General features: G+C 40.3%; 1 long non-coding RNA gene across 2 annotated transcripts in view; it reads left to right on the top strand.

Moving 5' to 3' along the window:
- LOC311594322 overlaps nt 1–21,274 on the top strand; it is a 44,125-nt gene that overhangs the window by 5,588 nt on the left and 17,263 nt on the right. Inside the window, exons 3-4 of one of the 2 annotated variants that reach the window (XR_014778056.1) lie at nt 1,413–1,593; nt 3,190–3,318. This is a non-coding gene — a long non-coding RNA (uncharacterized lncRNA). The remainder of the gene's footprint in view (nt 1–1,412; nt 1,594–3,189; nt 3,319–21,274) is intronic. The other variant, XR_014778057.1, reaches the window with a different exon arrangement.

The raw sequence follows: 21,274 nt of genomic DNA on the forward strand, positions 1-21,274 counted from the left end.
TGAGACTTTAATATAACTCATTTTAGTCTCTATTGACCTGGGCTCCACCCCCTCTAGAGCAGTGACAGAAAGGTGTCATAAACCAAGTAAACGTATCACAGAGGCAGAAAGGACTTAAGGTTACTTTGTATTTTAAATTGACCCTCTTGAAAAGTTCAGCACTATTTTCATAATTAGTGCCGCAAGGCTATATTTCTATTATATTTAGTCATCATAATTAAAAGTAAAATAATTTTATATGGGTTGATAACAAAGGTAAATGTATTTTTTTCCTCTTTAGACCACAATGTTATTTGCCTCTGCCCTTACAGCCTGCCTGATGGGATTACAGTGACTTTCGAAGAATTAGAGCACCCCTTTGCTGTTGTTGCTGTTGTTGTTTTCTTTTTTTGAGACAGGGTTTCTCTGTGTAATAGCCCTGGTTGTCCTGGAACTCTCTTTGTAGACCAGGCTGGCTGTGAACTCACAGCAATCCGACTGCCTCTGCCTCCTGAGTTCTGGGATTAAAGGCATGAACTATCATGCCTGGCTAATTATAGCACTTTGTATGTGATGCTCATTTACAGGGTTAATTTTAATTAAAAATCAGTTCTATAATATTTTGCAATTATAGTACAATTGTAATATTTCATCATGTAGTCATCTTTGGTGGGTTAGCAGCTTGCTATATCAACAAGGCTTGCTTCATTCTCACTGAACTCCACTTGCCTGGGTCATTTCTGCAGGTATGCTTTATGTCACTGCTGTAAAGAGCATCATTATTAATAGCACATAATGTCACCATAAGTGCCATGTATGTTTGGACCTCTTATGTGGAAGCTTTTCTGAATCATTTTACTGAGGAAGTAGTGGACTTGCAGAGGTGATCTAGAGGGATAGTAAAATCAGATGGCTCTCAGTGTCCCATGAACACAGCAGCTGAGACTGTGGGTAGACAGGACTTGAACAGCACCTCACCCTCACTTAGCTACTGCCAGGACATAGAAACATCACTCGCAGTGAGGGAAGTCTACCAGCTGCCAGAGACACTGTTCTCCAACAACCAAGGTGTAAGTGCCAAGGGCTGGGTTCTGCCAGGATCAGCAGACATTTTTTGTTTATCTTGTTCCTCTTATTCAATTCATTTGTGAGTATCTGTTTCTGGCCTTACTACCCAGTCAGTAATCAGGAGCCTCTTCATTCAAGGAGACCTGAAAACATGGGTTTTCAGTAAGATATACAAGGTGTTCTGTTGTCACCACCCTGTAACCAGCCGCCTCTTCTCCATGGCCTTTGCCAGAAAGCAACACCTGTGTGCTGCTCTTCCAGTCAGGGTGTTTTGCTAATAGACACAACCCTTTCCTAGACTTTGTAGATGAGGCTAGTCTCAGGCTTTGATGTATGCTGAATGTTGTTGATTTTTTTTCTTTTAGTATTTATAGCATGGTCTTTGGAATGCTTGCCTACAGGGAAGAGAAGTACATTGCCCTTCACAGCATACTGAAGACAAGAATATAGTAGCAGCAGCCACAGCCACAGCAGCAGCCACAGCCACAACAGCAGCAGCAGCAGCAGCAGCAGCAACAACAACAACATAGACATTGTAATTGCAAGGTGAAACTTTGTGGTACCTGTGGAAATTATGGCAAACTATTGTACTAGGTGTAGGTACCAAGCAGCAGAGTGTTTACATCAGGATCTACTTGAGGGTCTCTGGGTCTTTCTATTTGGTGGGAATATGGCAAATGTCCATGAGCCACCCAGAATAAAGCTCTACTGCCATAAAGAGGGGACCTCACTGTCTTCCCCATCAACATTTCTCAGCCCTCTGTAAAACTTGTTACAGGATTCTTTAGAGTTAAGTGGCAAACACTTCAGACCTCACCTTAGATACACTAAAAACAGCCCTCTGGGGTCTTTTACTTCCAGTCCGTTGTCCCCTCTAAAGCTCAAAGGCACAGCTGGAGACAGGTCACTGGGGTATTGCTGTCACTTTTCTTTGCAACCCCTAAGAAGGATGGTGTTTTGTCTCAGATTCCAGGAGAACCACTAGCACTCCATGGATCTCCTTTCATGGAGTTTCTGTGTCCTGCTTAGAGTAATGCACTGGGCCAGGACTACTCTGGCAACACTGTGTAATATGGAGCTTCCTGCAGGAGAGAAGAAGAAGGACCATTAGCTTGACCTGTTTCCTAGAATATTCCCCCAATTTCAGGGTCCTAGGTGAGCCAATCAGGGTATGACAGCTCCCACCCTTCGTCTGCAGACACAAGAATATCTTGCTCCTAGTTTCAGCCTTTATATGGACACTGCTTCTCACTGACACAGTTGTTTGATGTTCCCACCTGGTTTTCTCCTGGGCCTGTCTGCCTCCTCAGAAAGCTGCTGTCCACTCTCTGGTATGAGGTTCTAGGGAGCACACTGCCTCCAACTGAACTTTAAACAGACACATGAAATGACCTTAGTATGTAGGACTTGATTTTACTTTTAATTATTTTAAAATAACTTATGAGATAAAGTCTCTCTACTTAGACCTGCATGTTTTGGTACTTACCATGTAGACTAAGCTAGCCTCAAACTGATAGAGATCAACCTGTACCTGCCTCCTAAGGAAAAAAAAAATAGTAATCTACAGAAAATAGAACCAATAAAGTATATATATATATATATATATATATATATATATATATATATATATATACTTTCTAATCTCTAATACATATATATGACATTCTCAGACATATGGTATGCATGTGTAAGGGTATACTCAATATACATGCATATGTACAATGTACACACATTGTGGTGGTTTGAATAGGAGTGTCCCCTATAGACACATGTATTTCAATGTTTGGCCCATAGAAGTGGCAATATTAGGGGGTGTGGCCTCATTGGAGAAAGTATGTCACTGTGACAGTGAGCTTTGAGGTCTTATATGCTTAAGCAATGTCCAGTGGGGTACACAGTCTCCTTCTGCTCTCTGCAAATCAAGATATAAAACCCTCAGCTTCTCTCCAGCACCATGTCTGCCTGGAGGCTGCCATGCTTCCCACCATGATAATGGACTGAGTCTCTGAAACTGTAACCATACCCTAAATGAAGTGTTTTCCTTAAAAAAAAAAAAGAAATATGAAGGTCTTATGTTTGGCTGTGCTGTCCCTGTGCTGGGTTTCATCCTGAATACATCTACCTCTGGATTATATCTTTAAGGTTTGGGGAGAAAGAACCTGGATACAAATTTCAGGCGAAAATCAGCCATTGGAACTTTGAATTTTCTGTATTTCTGAATGTAGTATGCCCACTCACTAAAACTTAGAGGACCATTCTAAGGCTCCACATGTAAGTAAGAACTAGTTCTGCTCCTTAGAAGCAGAAAAAGTGGGCAGGTTGTGAATGCCCAATTTTACGAAGCTGCAGTTTACTGTGGTCAAATTTGTACTACCAGGAAGAACTTTGTTTTCATAATTAAGTTGCTATTATATGGTTGTAGTTTTGTTGCTTGAAAATGCCTTTGATATATTGTATTCTATACCACATAAAAACATTCTAATGCTACCTTTTGGTAGTGTCCATCTGGATTTCTTCTGAAGAAATCTTTGATGACTCTACATCAAGGGGCATGCATTGTTGTGCCACATAATGCGATGATTGTTGGCCTCCTTGTGGTATCCACTCTTTAGTATTTGATAAGTAGGTCTTGAAGCTCTTAAGAGAGGTGATCATAAAAAAATCAAAAACTAAATTTTATTTATGGTTAAAATCTCTTACTTGAAATTTTCTGTGTATCTTCATGCAAAATCTCCATCACTAAAAAGCAGAGAAACACTCAGGTTCCAGACATCAGTGGGAAACCCTTCAGCCTATGTACTTCAGTCTACCTGCGAGGCACAATAGTCACCCTAATTTACACCCCTGTACTGCCACACAGGTGCTCTTGAGCATCTCTTTCCCTGGAGGATGGGATGAAGGCTTCTGGGGATTCTATGTGTGTGCTCTTACTCTGGACTTCCTCATTAGAAAAGTGCCTGAATCCATACATGAAGCTGTGCTTGTGTCTAGATTGTGCCTGCTATCAGTGGTCACAGTATATTTGAAGTTTGTGGATTTGTGCTTGTTGATACTAATACCACAGAGCTGATACTCCTTTCAGTCTCTCTGCAAGTCCTGTTTTTGAAATGAGGCATAAGTCCATGATGGGAGCAGGTTTACTCTGGGAAGATCCTCTTCAACATAGACAGGATAAGGGGTACAATGTTCCTTCTATTACTCTTTTCCTTATGTCTGGACAGCTTAAGTATAGTGGCCAAAGATAATCTTGGAAGGGTAGGGACACTGGTTTCCCTCTTTAAAAGCAGAGGGTGTTTGGGATGTTTTGCACGGGTCTTTGTATCCTCTCTCTATGGTGTTCAATTTTCAATTTGCAGGAAAATACTCATTTATGATTAAATATCTTACCATGTAATTTTTGCTTCTTTAAAGCATCTTTGATTATGCCCTGTATACTGTACACAATTTATAAAAGCATTTATAATTCCAAGTTGGAGTCTGCTTCCCTCAGGGTTTCTTCTGAGGTCCTCATTTATATGTCTTTATGTTGGTGTAGTTACAGGTGTGCCATAACTTCCAGTATAATGGGCATACATTTGGCATCCTCTGTCATTCACTGATTGAGTAGATATTCAAGTGCTGCTTAGTGATACGGTGATGGGAGATTTGGGGTACTAGATTTAGGATGACATCCACCATTTAGTCTTTGAGTTCTCTGTCTAAGTGTCAGGTGTCCAATACCTATAGAGGACCACTCCAAGGCTCCAGATATCATTGGAAAACACTTCAGACTGTGTGCTACTCAGCACCTCTGGGACACAATATTCAGTCCAAGACACCTCTATATCCGAGAACCCTGTAAGTTCTCCAGAAGGTGTGCTTTCTTGGAGGATGGTCTGTTAACTTTTGAGGCTTTTATTATGCTTATGCTTTTACTGTGGGATACCTTTATGAAGGATGTGCTGGGGTCTAGGTTCTGAGAGCTATGAGTGGTCACATCTTGTGTTTTTTTCAGAGTCGAAATTTATAAAGATGAAAAATCTGAAAACATGCTCATAGTCAGTGAATCCTTGCTACCTATGTTGCTCACAGGTTCTCAGGAATTTCCATTCCTGAGGTGAGGATAATGTCCATCCTCAGGATGGAAGCTTTTGTCTGGGAAGTTCTTTTGGGAAGAGATAAAAGGTACATTGGACACCCATGGCTTTTCATCTCCAAGAAGCTCATGTATAATGGGCAAAGTGAAGTTGTGAAAGGTTAGGGACACTGGTTCCTCTGCTCAAAGGCAGATGTGGCTTGGGAGGTCATGCATAAGTCCTTGTATAACTCCACCCTCTAATATGGTCACATTTGCACTGCCATGTGAACTTCTTCATAAGTATTCACTTGCCATTACAGAGTATTGTATTTTGTTGTTTGAAAGCATCTATGACTTCCTGTATTCTGTCACTTATTAAAAACATTTCTAATGGTTGGTCAGGGTTTGGGTTCCATTTGGAATTCTTCTGAGGAAATCCTTGATATGTCTTCATTATGGGTCAGCCATGGATGCGTCATAACTACCAGGTCTGTAAGACTGTGTGATTTCATCTTCAGTAATTGATTTAATAGATCTTTAAGATCTGGGGAGAGGTGATCTGGTATGCAAGATGGCATACAGTAAAACCTATTCTTTAATTTCTGAATTCTCTCTCTCTCTGAATAGGAGGTATCCTGCCAACAAAAGGTAGAGTACCAGTCCAAGGCTCTGAACATCAATGTGAAGGCCTGCATACTCTGTGTGTCTTGGGGAACATTATCAATGGTGCCATAGAAGCTCTTAACCCCTTACCCCTTGGTTGTGTCTTTCCTCCAAACTGAAATCACTGAGGCTAATGGGTTCTTTCTAATTTACTGGGATGTTTTCATTCTTAATAACTCACTGGAAAATGTGGTGGGTATACAAAGGTATGATGTTCAAAGTCAGTTTCCTAAAGATAGTATGGACTTCCTCCTCTAGATGCCTCCATTTAGTGACTCTTTTCAGCAGGGTTTACTTTGCTGCATGATCCATCACTAGGTAGGGTTTTTCCTGCTCTCCATGATCTTCAGCAGTTGTGTTATGTGAAGATGATGCAATGCTTTAAGGGACTCAATCTGGGAACCTATCAAGGAGCCTTTTCATATTTTGATGGCCAGCAGAATCATAATAATAATATGGAAATCTAAAGTGCTCTGAATGGAGAATGCTCCTGATATAATAATAGTTTTTCAGTATGGTCTATCTTTTTTTTGAAAGTGAAATCATTCATATTACATCCCATTTGCTATCCCATCCCATGCATCCTCTCATTCCTCCCTCCCTCCCGCTTTAACCCCACTCTCCTTCCCTATGACTGTTACTGAGGGGACCTCCTCCCCCTGAATATGATGCTATGGTATCAAGTCTCTTCTTGGTAGTCTGCTATTCAGGATGGTCTATTTAAAGGAATTGTTTTTGAGTTTATTATTATTGTCCCACTGTGCTTCTGTTTGTAGAAGTGATCAATAGTAAAAGCAAATAAAGATGACAGAAATTTGATATCTCCCTAGAAAAAAATCATTCTTAGAAATGATTATAGGTATAAATCCTAATCTTAAAAATCAAAGATACTTTAAAAAGTCAGTCATGATACTTGAAGGGCATAGGAAAGCAAGGGAAGACCAAAGACCAGCATATTGGGTGGTAAGGATGAATAAGGATCAGATCAGAACAGAAAGAAAGGGAAAGAAAAGACAAAAAGTCAGGACAAAGAGGATCCTTATTTCATGGCAAAAATATTTGACATTGTTAGCTAAGGAGTCTATCAACTAGGGAAGACTCTTATTTCATTCAAATTACATGAAATGATGGTGTTGTATCAGATGTCACTTGCATCTGCAAGATCCTTGGGCAATGGTTTTTTAATTGATAGTTCTCTCAGATGGAATATCTTAACAAATTTCTATGGACATTGGATCTACTGAAATTGAAGAAGATAATGGAAAATGCTTAAGAAGAGAAACAAAAGCAAGAACACTTCAGAAAGGAGACCCAAGATTTGATGCAATCACCATGAGTTCTACACAAGGCTTAAAGAGCAACTGTGACCTGTGCTATCTTGGCTGCTCCTTTTAATGTAGAAAGGTAAGGAAGGATACCATCCCAACTCACTCCAAGAAGCCATTATTATGCCAGCTTCAAAGATGCATAAAGACAAAATAAGAAGCAAAAGTGTTATAGAATTGTATTGATGACTACAGATTGGAAAGCCCAATCCTCAGTACATGGCTAAGGAAAATGAATCAGTCACCAAAGTATGATGCCCTAAATTCAGATCTCCAGAAAAAATATAAATGGCCATACAAAGTAGTCATTGTACCACCCTGCCTATTAAACATACCACTGTGGTCCAAATTGAACCATGGCTTCTTCTTTATTATCAAATATTTATGCATTACATGATAATTTGTGTGTGTGCTGTCAAGATTCTTTCATTTTTAGAATTTCATACTCCACTAAAAAATGTTTCTAGCATTGTATTTCTCTCTGCTTCTCTTAGGAGTTCCTCTGAGCCCATTAATGATGTTTATTCACTATGGTGCAACCATAGGTGTGTAATGACTTCCTTAATTGTTGGCCTCTTTTGGGGCTATAATGCCTATATCAGATTAATTAAAATTCTAAATCTTTGAAAGAGGTGATGGGATAAATGAATTACTGGACAAATATGCTATTCAATTTTTAAACCTCCATCCATCTGAATGGGAGCTGCTCAGAAAATAAAATTGCAAGCACAGTCCAAGGTTCAGGGTGTCAGTGGAAAATCCTTCATTCTTTCTGCTAGTAAACTTGTCTGGGCCCCAGTATTCGGTTTGAGACACTGCCTTACCCTCTAGCCATAGGAGATTCAAAGGGTCTGATTCCCTGGAGGGCCTGTTATCATCTGAAGCTACTAAAGCTGAGCTCAGACACTGGGTTCCTACCTGCAAAAGTACAATTGCTATATTTTAGGAGAATGTGCTTGTGTCTATCTTCTGAGATATCTATGGTCTAACATCTTTGGTTTCATCATCTTTGAATTTTGTGTTGTGCTTATTGATAATAGATCCTTGGAATACATGACACTTTCAGTTTCTCTGCAAGTCCTGTTCCTGAGGTGATGCATATGTCAATGGTGTGGGATATACAAATGTCCTCTTCAATAAGACAGGATGAGAACAATGGTGGTACAAGTTTTCCTCTTCACAGAGACTGGAAAGGTGGGAGGCTGTTCAGAAGTTATTGTTCCACCCAGCCATCTATTGTCTAATTTCCATTGCTGCTGGGTTGATTTCTTATTCATGAGTAAATATGTTGCAATTACATGCTCTTAAGTTAGTTGGATTAAGGCATGTTTGCTAACATGTTTAGGTATGTCATTAATAGGATTTCTAATGCAGGCTTGGAGTTTTATTCCCTAGGGATTTCTAGTGAGGTAATTGATGATGTAGCTTCATTGTGGCTAAGCCGTGGCTATGCCAAAACTTCAATGACTATGGGCCTCTTTGTAGCATCGCTAGTCAGTAGTTGATTATATATAGTTTTTGGCTCTTGTGAGAAGTGATCCTAGATACAAGATTCAGGGTAAATTCTGCAATTTGATTACTGAATTTTCTGCCATTCTGAAAGGAAAGTGCCTTGTCACTGCAACATAGGGATCACTTCAAGGCTCCATACATCAATAGGAAGCCGTTCTTACTTTGTGCTACTGAATTTATCAAGGTGCAACATCCAGTCTTCGGCAAACACTGGCCCTGCCAGCAGAGTTCTTCCTGAGGGTCTGTTTCTCTGTAGGGTGGGCTGCTGAGGGTTCTATGTTTATGATATCACCCAGGCTTCCACACTGGAAAAGATACTCAATATGTCCTAGGAGGATGTGCTTGTGCCTAGGTTCTGGGTGCTATCTCTGATGACATCTTGGACTTGTTCCTATTTGAAGGATGTGAAGATGTGCTTGTTGACAATAAATCCCTGGAATCCGTGATGCTCTCAGCCTCCCTGCAAGTTGTATTCCTGCCTGAGTTTAGGAATATGTCCATCCTGGTTGTAGGCTTTATCCAGGAAGATCCTGTTTAGGAAGACAGGATGGAAAGGATAATGGCAATGGTTCTCCTCCTTAGAGACAGAGTAAGGCTATGAGGTTGTACAGGGGCCCTTGTACCTTCCCTTTCCTGTGCTCATATTTTTACTCCCAGGCAGCCTTCTCATCCATGACTGAAGAACATATGTGGCCATGACTTCATTGTAAACTTGCTGCTTTAAAGCAGTTTTAATATCTTGTGCTTGGTAACCCATTAATAACCTTTTCTGGTAATGGGTATGAGCGTTTCTGTGGGAATTCTTCTAAAGAATATTTTCACATGTCTTAAGCATGGATGAGCCACAGGTGTGGCATAACTTCATTGACTGTGGGTTTACTTTGACACCCACTGCCAGTAATTGCTTAGGTATATTGGTAACCTCTGGGGAGAGGTGATCTGGGATACACGTTTCAGAATGAAACCTGCCCTTTTATTTATTCAGGGAAGACAACATAGAGGGACATACTGCTTCCTACAGCCTTTTCTTCACCCTTCTGGGAAGCTCAGGTAGAGTGGGCACAAGGAAGCTTGAAAGGAAGGGGAAGTTGGTCTCCTTAGAAGTAGAGGAAGTTCTGGAGGTTGTGGATGTTTCATTGTGCCAACCTGCCCTTTATTGTGCTCAAATTTTTGCTATGAGGAGGACTTTTTGAGAATCTAGTAGGTTGACATGACATGCTCATAGTTTTGTTGCTTGAAAATGCCTTCGATATCCTGTGTTCTCTATGCCAGTAAGCCATACCTTATGCTACCTGGGGTAGGTACAGTCCCTCTGGATTTCTTCTGAAAAAGAGGTCTTTGATGAGTTTACATTAGGGGACATTTATTGTTGTTCCCTCATGTGATCACTGTTGGCTTCTATGTGGCATCCACTGCTAATATTTGATTAAGTGGATCTTTAAGCTCTCAGAAGAGTTGGTCAGGTGATCATAAAAAGCAAAAATCTTAGTTTTACTTATGGATACAATTTGTTATTTGAATTTTCTGCCTCTCTTAATGTGAAGTCCAATCACTAAAGGGCAGAGGGCCATTCAAAGGTGTCTCATTTTCAGTGAAAACTTTGTGCTACTGACTATCTGTGGGGCACAATATTCACCTTACTTCACATCAGTGCTACTACAGGTGCTCCTGGGCATCTTTTCCTCTAAAGGATGGGCTGCTGCCTTCTGAGGGTTCTATGCTTGTGCCCTTGCTCTGGACTTCCTCACTGGAGAAGTGCCAGGATCCATATAGGAGGCTGTGCTTGTGTCTGTTTTTCATGCTGTCAGTGGTCATAGCATAGTTGAAGTTTGTGAGCATGTGCTTGTTAATACTAATTCCTCAGAGCCGATGCTCCTCTCAGTCTCTCTGCAAGTCCTGTTTTTGAGATGAGGTGTAAGTTCATGATAGGGGCGGATTTTGTCTGGGAAGATCCTCTTCAGGATAGTGGCAGTGGTTTTCCTCCTCAGAGGCAGAGTAAGGCTATGAGGTTGTACAGGGGGCCTTGGACCTTCCCTATCCTGTGCTCATATTTTTACTCCCAGGCAGCCTTCTCATCTACGACTGAAGAACATATGTGGCCATATGTTCATAGACAGGTAGGAGTACACTGTTCCTTCTACAACCATTTTCTGCATCTCTGGACAACTCAAGTAGAGCGTCCAAAGAAATATTGGAAGAATACGGACACTGGTTCCCTCTTTAGAGACAGAGGACATTTGGGGTGTTTTACAGGGGTCTTTGTACCCTCTCTCTATGGTGTTCAAATTCTAATTTGCAGGTGAAAAATTCTCATTTATGTTTAAATATCTTGCCATGTATTTTTGTTCCTTAAAAGCATCTTTCATACCCTATATACTGTACACAACCAAAAACATTAATAATTCCAGGTTGGAGTCTGGTTCTTGAAGGGTTTCTTCTGAGGATCTCATTTATATGACTTCCAGTATTATGGACCACCTTTTGGCATCCACTGTTCTTTATTTGTTAAGTAGATTTTCAAGCTCTGTGTAGGGATATGGTGATAGTTGATGTGGGTTCAAGTTTCAGGATGAATTCTGCCATTTGCCACTTAGTCTTTGAATTCTTTGTATCTCTGAATGGGAGGTGTCCAGTACCTATATGGTACAACTCCAAGGCTACAGATGTCAGCGGGGAGGGCTTCAGACTGTGTGCTACTCAGCCCCCTTAAGGTAAAGTATTCACTATAAACAGGCCCTGGCTCTAACCCTGGGAGTGCTCCAGGGGGTGTGTTTCTTTGGAGGATGGGCTGCTAACTTTTACACTTGTGCTCTTTCTCTGGGATTCTTCCCTGGAAAAGGAAGTGATACCCATAGGAAACAGGATGTGCTTGTGTCTTGGTTTTGAGATCTACAGGTGGCCTCATCTGGGGTTTTTCATAGTTGAAGTTTGTGAAGATGAAAACTATGAAAACCTGCTCTTTGACACAGAATATTTGGAGCCAGTGCTGGTCTCAGTCTCTCAGGAATTCTGTTCCTGAGCCGAGGGTAAAGTCCCTCATTGTCCGGTGATCCCAGATGTAAGATTCAGGATAAATTCTGCAATTTGATTGCTGAATTTTCTGCCACTCTGAAAGGAAAGTGCCTTGTCACTGCAACATAGAGATCACTTCAAGGCTCCACACATCAATAGGAAGCCTTTGTGCGACTGAACCTATCAAGGCACAACATCCACTCTTTGGCAAACACTGGCCCTGCCAGCAGAGTTCCTCCTGAGCATCTATTTCACTGGAGGGTGGGCTGCTGAGGGTTCTATGCTTGTGATATCATCCAGGCTTCCTTACTGGAAAAGACACTCAATACATCCTAGGAGGATGTGCATGTGTCTAGGTTCTGGGAGCTATCTCTGATGACAACTTGATATTTGTACAAACATCCCTTTGTGGATGTGATAGCCACATACCTTCTTCAGTTGTAATTGGGGATCATTATTTAGTAGTGACACAGAGGCACTTAATACATTACCTAGAGGCGTGTCTTTTCTCCAAACCTAAATCACTAAGTTTTATGAGCTGTTTCTAATCTAGTGGAATGTTTTCATGCTTAATAACTGACTGGGCAATGTGGTGTGTATGCAAAGGTTTGATGTCCAAAATCAACTTCCTTCAGAGAGTATGGGTCTCCTCCTCCTCCTCCAGATGCCCAAATTTTTTTTACACATTTTGGCAGGGTTTTCTTTGCTGCATGGTCCATCACCATATAGGGTTTCTGCCTGGTCTTCATAATCTGATGCAGGTGTGTGATGTGAAGATGTTATCTTCCTAGAAGAAATAACTCCTAGGAATGATGATAGGTATAAATCCTAACCTTAAAAATCAGAGCTACCTAAAAGAACTGATCATGATACATGAGAAGAACATAGAAAAGAACAAGTCAAGATTAAGGGTTGAAGCAGAACAGAAAGAAAGGAAAACAAAAGACAAAAAGTCAGGACAAACAGGATCCTTATTTCATAGCACAAAAATTTGACACTGTTAGCTAAGGGTCTATCAACTAGGGAAGATTCTGCTTTTAATCAAATGAAATGAAATGATGGTGTTGCATCACATGCAACTTATATCCAGTAGGAAATCTCACTAAATTTCTAAGCATATTGGTCTTACTGTGAAAGACTCTGATTTCAGTCAAATTATAAGAAATGACGATATTGCATCACATGTCACTTGCATCCAGGAGATCCTTGGGCAATTCATTTAAATCCGATAGTCCTCTCAGATGGAACTTCTTAATAAATTTCCAGGCACACTGTCCTACTAAAATTGAAAAGATGAGATAGAAAATGCTTAATTCTATAAACAAAAGCCAGAAAATTACAAAAAAACCCAAACCCTACACCCTCAGAAAGGAGACTCCAGTCTTGATGTGATCACCATGAATTCTACACAAGGTTTAAAGAATCTGTGATCCCCAGCCTGCTCTTTGAAACAGAAGAGGATGGCATCTCCACTCATTCCAAGAGCCATTATTATGCCAACTTCAAAGATGGAGAAAGGCAAAATAAGAAGCAAAAATGTAATAGAATTTTCTTGATAACAATAGATCAGAAAAAAAAAACCCAATAGATCAGAAAGCCCAATCTTCAATATACATCTACCTTCCTTCCAGGCAAGCATTTAGTCCAAAGTTGAGTTCTTCAGCACAAGCATAAAAGTGGAGATGTGGTGGTCATTGTACCAACCTGGCTATCTGACATACCCTTGCAGTCAAAGTTAAATCATGGCTGCTTCTTTAATATTTATCCATTACGTGATCATTTTGTGTGTGTTCTCAAGATTCTTTCATTTCTGGAATTTTATCCCACTAGAAAAATATTCTAGCATTAGGCTTATCTCTGCTTCTTTGGGAGTTCTGAGCCCATCGTTTATGTTTCTTCATTATGGTGTAAACATAGGTGTGTGCTCACTTCTGTGACTGGAGGCTTCTTCGTGAGATCTAATGACCACAGCTGGTAAGTTAGATCTCTCAGCTTTTGATAGAGGCAATCGGCAATAAGTGAATTCCCAGACAAAACCTGCCATTTAGGTTTTGAGATCTCGATTCCTTTGAGTAGGCTCTTTCTAGAAGCTAAAGATGCAGGTCTACGCCAAGGTTTATGATGTCAGTGGAAAACCCTTCATTTTTTTCTACTGAACCATCTGGGACACAATATTTAATCAAAGGAACTCCCAAGCACTGAGGCTATAGGTACTCCTAAAATGTCTGTTTCACTGATAATGGACTGTTTTGATCTAAGGCTTCTATTCCTGGGTTCTCCCCCCTGGAATCCTTCACTTCAAATATACAATTGATATATTTCAGGAGAATGTACTTGTGTCTATCTTCTGATGGTCTCAGGGCTCACATCTTGGGTTTATTCATCTTTGAATTTTGTGATGATACTCTCATTTATAATAAATCCTTGCAATCTATAACGCTCTATACATGTGGTCTTGAGGTGAGGTTGTCCATGCTGTGGGATATGTTGTATGGGATGGTCCTCTTCAAGAAGTCAGGATGAGAATGGTAGTGGCACAGGTTGTCCTCCTTAAAGACACATGAAAGTTGGGAGATTGTTCAGAAGTTATTGTTCCACCCTGTCCTCTATGGTGGTTTAATTTCTAGTGCTGCTGGGTGAATTTCTTACTCATGAGCAAATATGTTGCAATTACATGGTTGTTGCTTTAAAGCCGTTTTGATATCCTGTATTTGGTAATCCACTAAAGAACTTTTCTGGTAATGGCTTTGGGTGCACCCTCAGGATTTCTTATGCAGAAATTGTTGATTTGTGTTAATCTTGGCTCAGGCACACATGTGTGCCATAACTTCATTGACTGTGGGTGTTACTTTGGCATCCACTGTCAGTAATTGCTTATGTATGCCAGCAATGTCTGGGGAGAAGTGGTTTAGCATGAAATCTACCATTTGATTTTTTCAGGGCAGATATGGTGTAGAGACACTTTGCCTGCCTCCTTATATCCCTTTTCTTCCCTGTCCAGGCATCTCAGGTAAATTGGACAAAAGAAAGGCTTAAGGGAAGGGGAACAGGGTCTTCTCCTTATAAGCAGAGGAAGGTGCTTGTGAATGTTTCACTGTACCACCATGCTCTTCAGTGTGCTTATATTTGCTCTACCCTGGGAGTTCTTGAGAAATATGTAGGTTGACATTTCATGCTTGTTGTTTTGTTGTCTTAAATCACCTTTCATATCCTATATTCCCTACACCATTAAAATATTTTTAATGTTATCCTTGGGTAAGGTTTCTTGGGTTTCTTCTGAAGAAATCCTTGATGAGTCTACATCAGGGGCATCAATTGTTGTGCCATGATGTGATGATTGTTGGCCTCTTTGTGGTATCCTCTGTTAGTATTTGATTAAGTGGTTCTTCAAGTTCTTGGTAGAGCAGAGGACCATTCCAAGGTATCTGATATCAGTAGGAAGACTTTCAGACTTTGTGTTACTGACCACCTGGGAGACACAATATTCACCCTAATTCACACCCTTGCACTGCCACCACAGGTGCTCTTGACCATCTCTTTCCATGGAGGATGGAATGATGTCTTCTGAGGATTCTATGTGTGTGCTCTTACTCTGGACATCCTCACTAGAAAAGTGCCTGGCTACATATAGGAGGCTGTGCTTGTGTCTAGGTTCTTTGAGCTGTCAGTGGTCACAGAATTGTTTGAGGTTTGTGAATATGTCCTTGTTGTTACTACCTCCTCAGAGCTGATGGCTCCTCTCAGTCTCTCTGCAAGTCTTGTTTTTGAGACATAAATCCTTAATGGGGGTTATATTTGTCTGGGAAGGTCCTCTTCAGCATAGACAGGGTAGAAGCATATGGTTCCTTCTACAACCCTTCATTTCCTAACAGCTCAAGTGGAATGTCCAAAGATAATATGGGAAAGAGAGGGACATTGGCTCCCCTCTTTAGCAAAGAAACTTTGGGAGATTACACAAAGTTCTGTGTATCCTCCCTCTATTTTGTTAAAATTTTCATTGGCAAGTGAAATTATTGTGCATGGTTATGTTGCTGTATATTTGTGTTGCTTTAAAGCATCTTTGATACCATGTATTCTGTACACAATTGAAAACATTTATAATTCCAGGTTGGAGTTTTGTTCCCTCAGGATATCTTCTGAGGACCTCATTTAAATGCCTTTTGCTTGGTGCAGCTACATGTGTGGCATCACTTCCAGTGTTATGGCCTCTTTTTGGCATACACTGTCCATCATTGATTAAGTAGCTCTTCAAGTTCTGTTTAGTGATGTGGTTATAGGCGATGTGGGTGCCCACTAACTTTAGAGGGCCACTTCAAGGCTCCACATGGCAACAGGAAGCACTTCAGACTCTGTGCTACTTAGCAGCTGTGGGACATAACATTCAGTCTAAGACAAACCCTGGTTCTAAGCCTGGAAGTGCTTTATAAGGTGTGCTCCCTGGAGGACGGGCTTCTAACTTTTGAGACTTTTCTGCTTCTGCTCTTACTTTGGAATTCTTTGCTAGAAAGGGAAATCACACATCTAGGAGGATATGCTTGTATCTAGTTTCTGAGAGCTGTGAGTCATCACATCTAGGCTGTTTTCAGAGCTGAAGTTTATGAAGATTAAATCTCAGAAAACATGCTAAAAATCAGTGACTCTTTGGAGTTAAAGCTTTTCTCATTAGGAAATGCTGTTGCTGAGGTGAGGATAATGTCCATTCTGAGGTAATGTTTTGTTTTAGAATTTGTTCTTTGGGGAAGAAAGGGTAGAAAACACACACTGCCCTCATGCCCATTCTTCTCATCTCTAGACATCTTAGAAAGAATGGGATAAGTGAAGGTGGGGAGGGGAGCAGCAGGGTCCTCCTTCTCACAGGCAGTGGGAGAGTGAGAGGTCCTGCAGTAGTCACTACGCAAACCGTCCCTTTATTGTGCTCACATTTCCAGGGAATGTTTTCTTCATAATCAATATTTGCCATTTGCCACTCAGGGATCTTATTTTTTATTTAAAGCATCTCCGAGTTCCTTTATTCTTTAGATAATTAAAAAATATTTATAATGCTTGGTTTTGGTCTGGGCTCCCTTTGGAATTATTTTGAGGAGATCCTTGATGTGTTTTTATCATGGCTTAGCCAGGTGTGTGCTCTGACTCCATGTGATTCCATCTTCAGTAATTGACTTAGTAGATACTAAGCTCTGGCGGGGGCGGGGGGAGGTGATCTGATACACAAGTTGGCATACAATAAAATCTGGAGTTTGATCTTTGAATTTTCTGCTTCTCTGTGTGTGAGGCATCTAGTCACTAAAAAGTAGAGGACCAACCCAAGGGTCCAGATAACAGTAGTAAGTGTTTCATACTCTGTGTGCCTCAACACATTGGGGAACATCGTTCAGTGGTGGCATAGAAGCTTTTATTGCTTTACCCATAGGCATGTCTTTTCTCCTAGCCCAAATCACTGAGTTTAATGAGCCTGTCTAATCAGCTGAGATATTTTTATGCTTAATAACTCACAATGTGGTTGGTATGCAAAGTTTTGATATCCAAAGTCAGTTCCCTAAAGAGAGTATGTGCCTCTTCCTCCTCCAGATGCCCACAGTTATGGCACATTTCAGCATGTTTTATTACCAGGCAGGGTTTTTGCTTGTTCTCCCTAACCTGCAGCAGTTGTGTAATGTGCTTTAAGGAGCTTAATCTTGGAGCTAGCCAAGGAACCTGTACTCTTGACTCTTCTCAATATTCTGATGGCCATGATGATTTCAGTCATAAGACGGAAAGCCAAAAAGCCCTGAAATGCTGGTACTGATGATATAATTAATTTTTTTGCAGGATGTTCTCATCAAAGGAGCTGGTATTGAGCTTCCTTGTCATTATCACACTTTGCTTCTCTTGGTTGAAGTGATCAGTTATTTACATGCAAATAATGATGTAGAGAATTGATAACTTACTAGAAAAAAGTCACTTCTAGGAATGATTATAGGTATAAATTCTAACATTAAAAATCAGTGATACCTAAAAGAACCAGTCACAGTACACTTGGAGGGCACAGGGAAACAAGGCGAAATCCAAGACAAACACAGTGAATGGTAAAAATGACTAAGGATCGGAGCAGAAGAGAAAGAAAGGGAAGCAAAAGCCAAGAAGTCAGGACAATAAGAATCCTCATTTCATAGCACACAAGTTGACACTGTTAGCTAAGGAGTCCATCAACTATGGAAGACTCTGATTTCTATCAAACTATAGAAAGTGATGATATTGTATACAATGTTCCTTGAACCCAGGAGATTCTTGGGCAATGATTTCATAATTGAAAGTTTTCTCAGATAGAAAATCTTCATAAAATTTTAGGCACAATTGGACCTACTGAAATTAAACAAGATGCTTGAAAGTGCTTACTTACATAAACAAAAGCCAGAAAACATCAAGTAGGAAAAAAAAATCCTGTATACTCAGAAAGGAGACCTAAGACTCCAGGCAATCACCATGAATTCTCTCCAAGTTTTAAAGAATAAATTTGACCTGTGCTGCTCATTCTGCTCCTTGAAGTAAAAAGGGAAGGACAGCCAAAAAAGCCATTATTATGCCAACTTCAAATATAAATAAAGACAAAATAAGAAGCAAATGTGTAATAGGATTTTCTTGATGACTATAAATGGGAAAGCGCAGTCTTTAATACATGGCTAAGGAAATGAGTCAGTCACCAAAATACCTTCCAGGTGAGCATGAATCCCCAAGTTCACTTCTTCAGTAAAAATAGAAAAGGCTAGATGTGATGGTCATTGTGTGACCTGCCTATCAGACATACCCTGGTCATCAAAATTAAACCATGGCTTCTTCTTTAGTATTAAATATTTATCCATTACATGGTATTTTTTTTGTGTGTGTGTGTTCTCCAGATTTTTTTCATCTCCAGAGTTCTATACTCTGCTGAAAATATTTCTAGCATTAAATTTGGCTCTGCTTCTGTTTGGAATTCTTCTGAGATCATCATTGATGTTTATTCATTATGGTGCAACCATAGGTGTGTAATGACTTCCTTAATTATTGTCCTATTTTTGGGATTAGGGCTTGTATCTGATTAGTTAGAATTCTCTCAGCTTTTGATAGAAGTGATTGGGTAACAAATGCATTTCTGGACAAAGTATTCCATGTAATTCTTGAGATCTCCATTTCTTTGAATGGGAGTTGCCCAGATATTAAAATTGCAGGTCCACTCCAAGGCTTAGGGTGTCAGTAGGAAACCATTAATGCTTTCTTCTTCTGAACCCCTCTGGGCCACAATACTCATTTTAAGGCACTCCTTGACATTCCTGCCTTAGGTATTCCTGAGGGTCTGACTTCCTGGAGGATGAGTTGTTGTCATCTGAAGCTTCAGTGACTGAGCTATTACCCTGGATTTCTATCAACAAAGGTGCAATTGATAAATTTTAAGATAATGTGCTTGTGTTTAGGTTCTGAGTGCTATCAGGGCTCACATCTTGGGTTTGTTCATATTTGAATTTTGTGAAAATATTCTTGTTAATCATGAATCCTTGCAATCCTTATGTTATCAGTTGCTCTACAAGGTGTATTCCTCAGGCTTGACATCTTGCTGTGTGATAGGTTTTGTATGGGATGGTCGTCTTCAAGAAGACAATGAAAAAAATAAAGGCACAGGTTTTCCTCCTTAGAGACACAGAAAAGTTGGGGGGTTGTTCAGAAGTTAATCCACCCTGCTGTCTATTGTGATTTTATTTCCACTGATGCTGGGTTAATTTCTTATTCATGAGCAAATATGTTGCTATTACATGATGTTAAATATGTTGCTTTTAGGCATTTTTTTATACCCTGTTTGGTATGTTATTAACAACATTTCTAATGCAGTATTGGGGTTTTGTTCCCTTGAGCTTATCTTTGAGGAAATTGTTGCTATGTCTTCATCCTGGCTTAGATATGGGTATGTCATGACTTGAAAGTCTATGGGCCTTTTTGTGGCAGCCAAAGACAGTAATTTATTAAATAGAATTTTTAGCTCTGGAGAATGGTGATCCGGGATACAAGATTCAGGCTAAATTATGCCATTTGATCTTTGAATTCTCTGTTGTTCTGAAAGGGTAGTGCCTTGTAACTGAAACATAGAGGACCAATCCCGCGTGTCAGTGGTAAGCCTTTCATACTGTGTGCCAGGATCAGATTACAGAAAAATCTTTGATAGAATAATTTAGGTGAAGATGATCAAGCCTGTTACAGACATGGGCAATTATCCCCAAGGCTAAGTAGGGTGTGTTCCCTTCCAGCAAAAGTTTATGCTAGACATGCATGTGGATATGATTATCCCAGCCAGAAACTCCCAAACAGTCAAGTTTGTTAAATGAGGAAGCTAAAGCTATAGCCACAGCTGCAGGGCTAATGCAGGACCCCTCAGACCAAAATGCTAGCAGGTGAAACAAGGAAGAAATGGGCCACTTGTTTATTTGACCCTAAGTAGGTCTAATCATATTAAGTTAGGCCAACTGAGTTGGTCATGAGTGGAGAAATGCCAAGTCTCCACGGAAGAGCTCCAGGATATATAAACATAATGGCTCAGAGAAAATGACTGAAATTTACAGGGAGCTAATTAAGTTAGCAGGTCCCATCCATGTTTTGTGCCCACCTCAGGAGTTCATACTGATACAAATGGATGTACCCTTCCCATGCTGTATTAGACATTGCTTATACTCAACTTTAGTATCATCTTAGTTGTGAACTTCTGGTATCACATGATGATTAGTTAGAACAGATGACAATAGGGTTTATGAATGCTTCAACAAGGTCATCATTGCAACCCTACATGTGTTCTGGGATGGTGGTTCAAGACATTGCTTTCTCCTGCCCATCCTCTAGAAAAGATTTTGTTATATGAATGACATAATGTTAACCTCTGAGTGTTTTGCAGATTTGACAAGCCATTGGAGAGACCATCATGTGCAAAGATACTTCTGCCTACCTTACAGTCCTACCAGATCTGGGTTAATTTAAAGGGGAAAGTACAAAAAGGGCCCTACTTTTGGGAAAATGATACTCTCAGAAGGCATATGGTATATAAATGAAAACCCCACTGCCATGGGTGCACTCCCCACCTGATTGTTGTTGGCTATGGAAGCCCTTGAGGTTCCCCAAACCACAAATTCTACTGCTACTTCTGTTGGTTGCATGCCAGAATTAGACAGTAAAACTTTGTTTGCTGAAGACCATGCTATGTCTATTGCACATGGTAAAATTAAGCTGTAACTGAACTGGAGATTCCCATCCTCCTGACTAGTGCCAGAGGTTGCCGTGGAGGCTGCTGAAGAACTGTCACCAACATTACTGTTTACATATGGACCCTGATTGCTAAAATACTGACATGCCAGACAGGATATTTCTTACTTATTAGTAGCTAGGCTATAAGGGTTAAGACCAGCAGCCTTCTAATTTGGTTTAAGGCTCACTCCACAAAATGGGGTTCACATTTGAGACTTTAAGCCAGGACAAAATCATGTGGATGGGGTTGTTATAGGTCACAATGAATGGGGAAGCACTTCTATCATTTTATTATATGGATAAGATGTGCCTGTCAAACTGCCTTCTAAACCAGTGTTTTTATGCCATAGATCAGCAAAGTGTCCATCAGCTCATAACCACCAGTGAAACTTTTGAGATCAAGTGACTGATGCTGTGG

This window comes from Acomys minous (genome assembly GCF_964271855.1).
Source record: "Acomys minous genome assembly, chromosome: 3".
In the NCBI taxonomy this organism is placed as follows: domain Eukaryota; kingdom Metazoa; phylum Chordata; class Mammalia; order Rodentia; family Muridae; genus Acomys; species Acomys minous.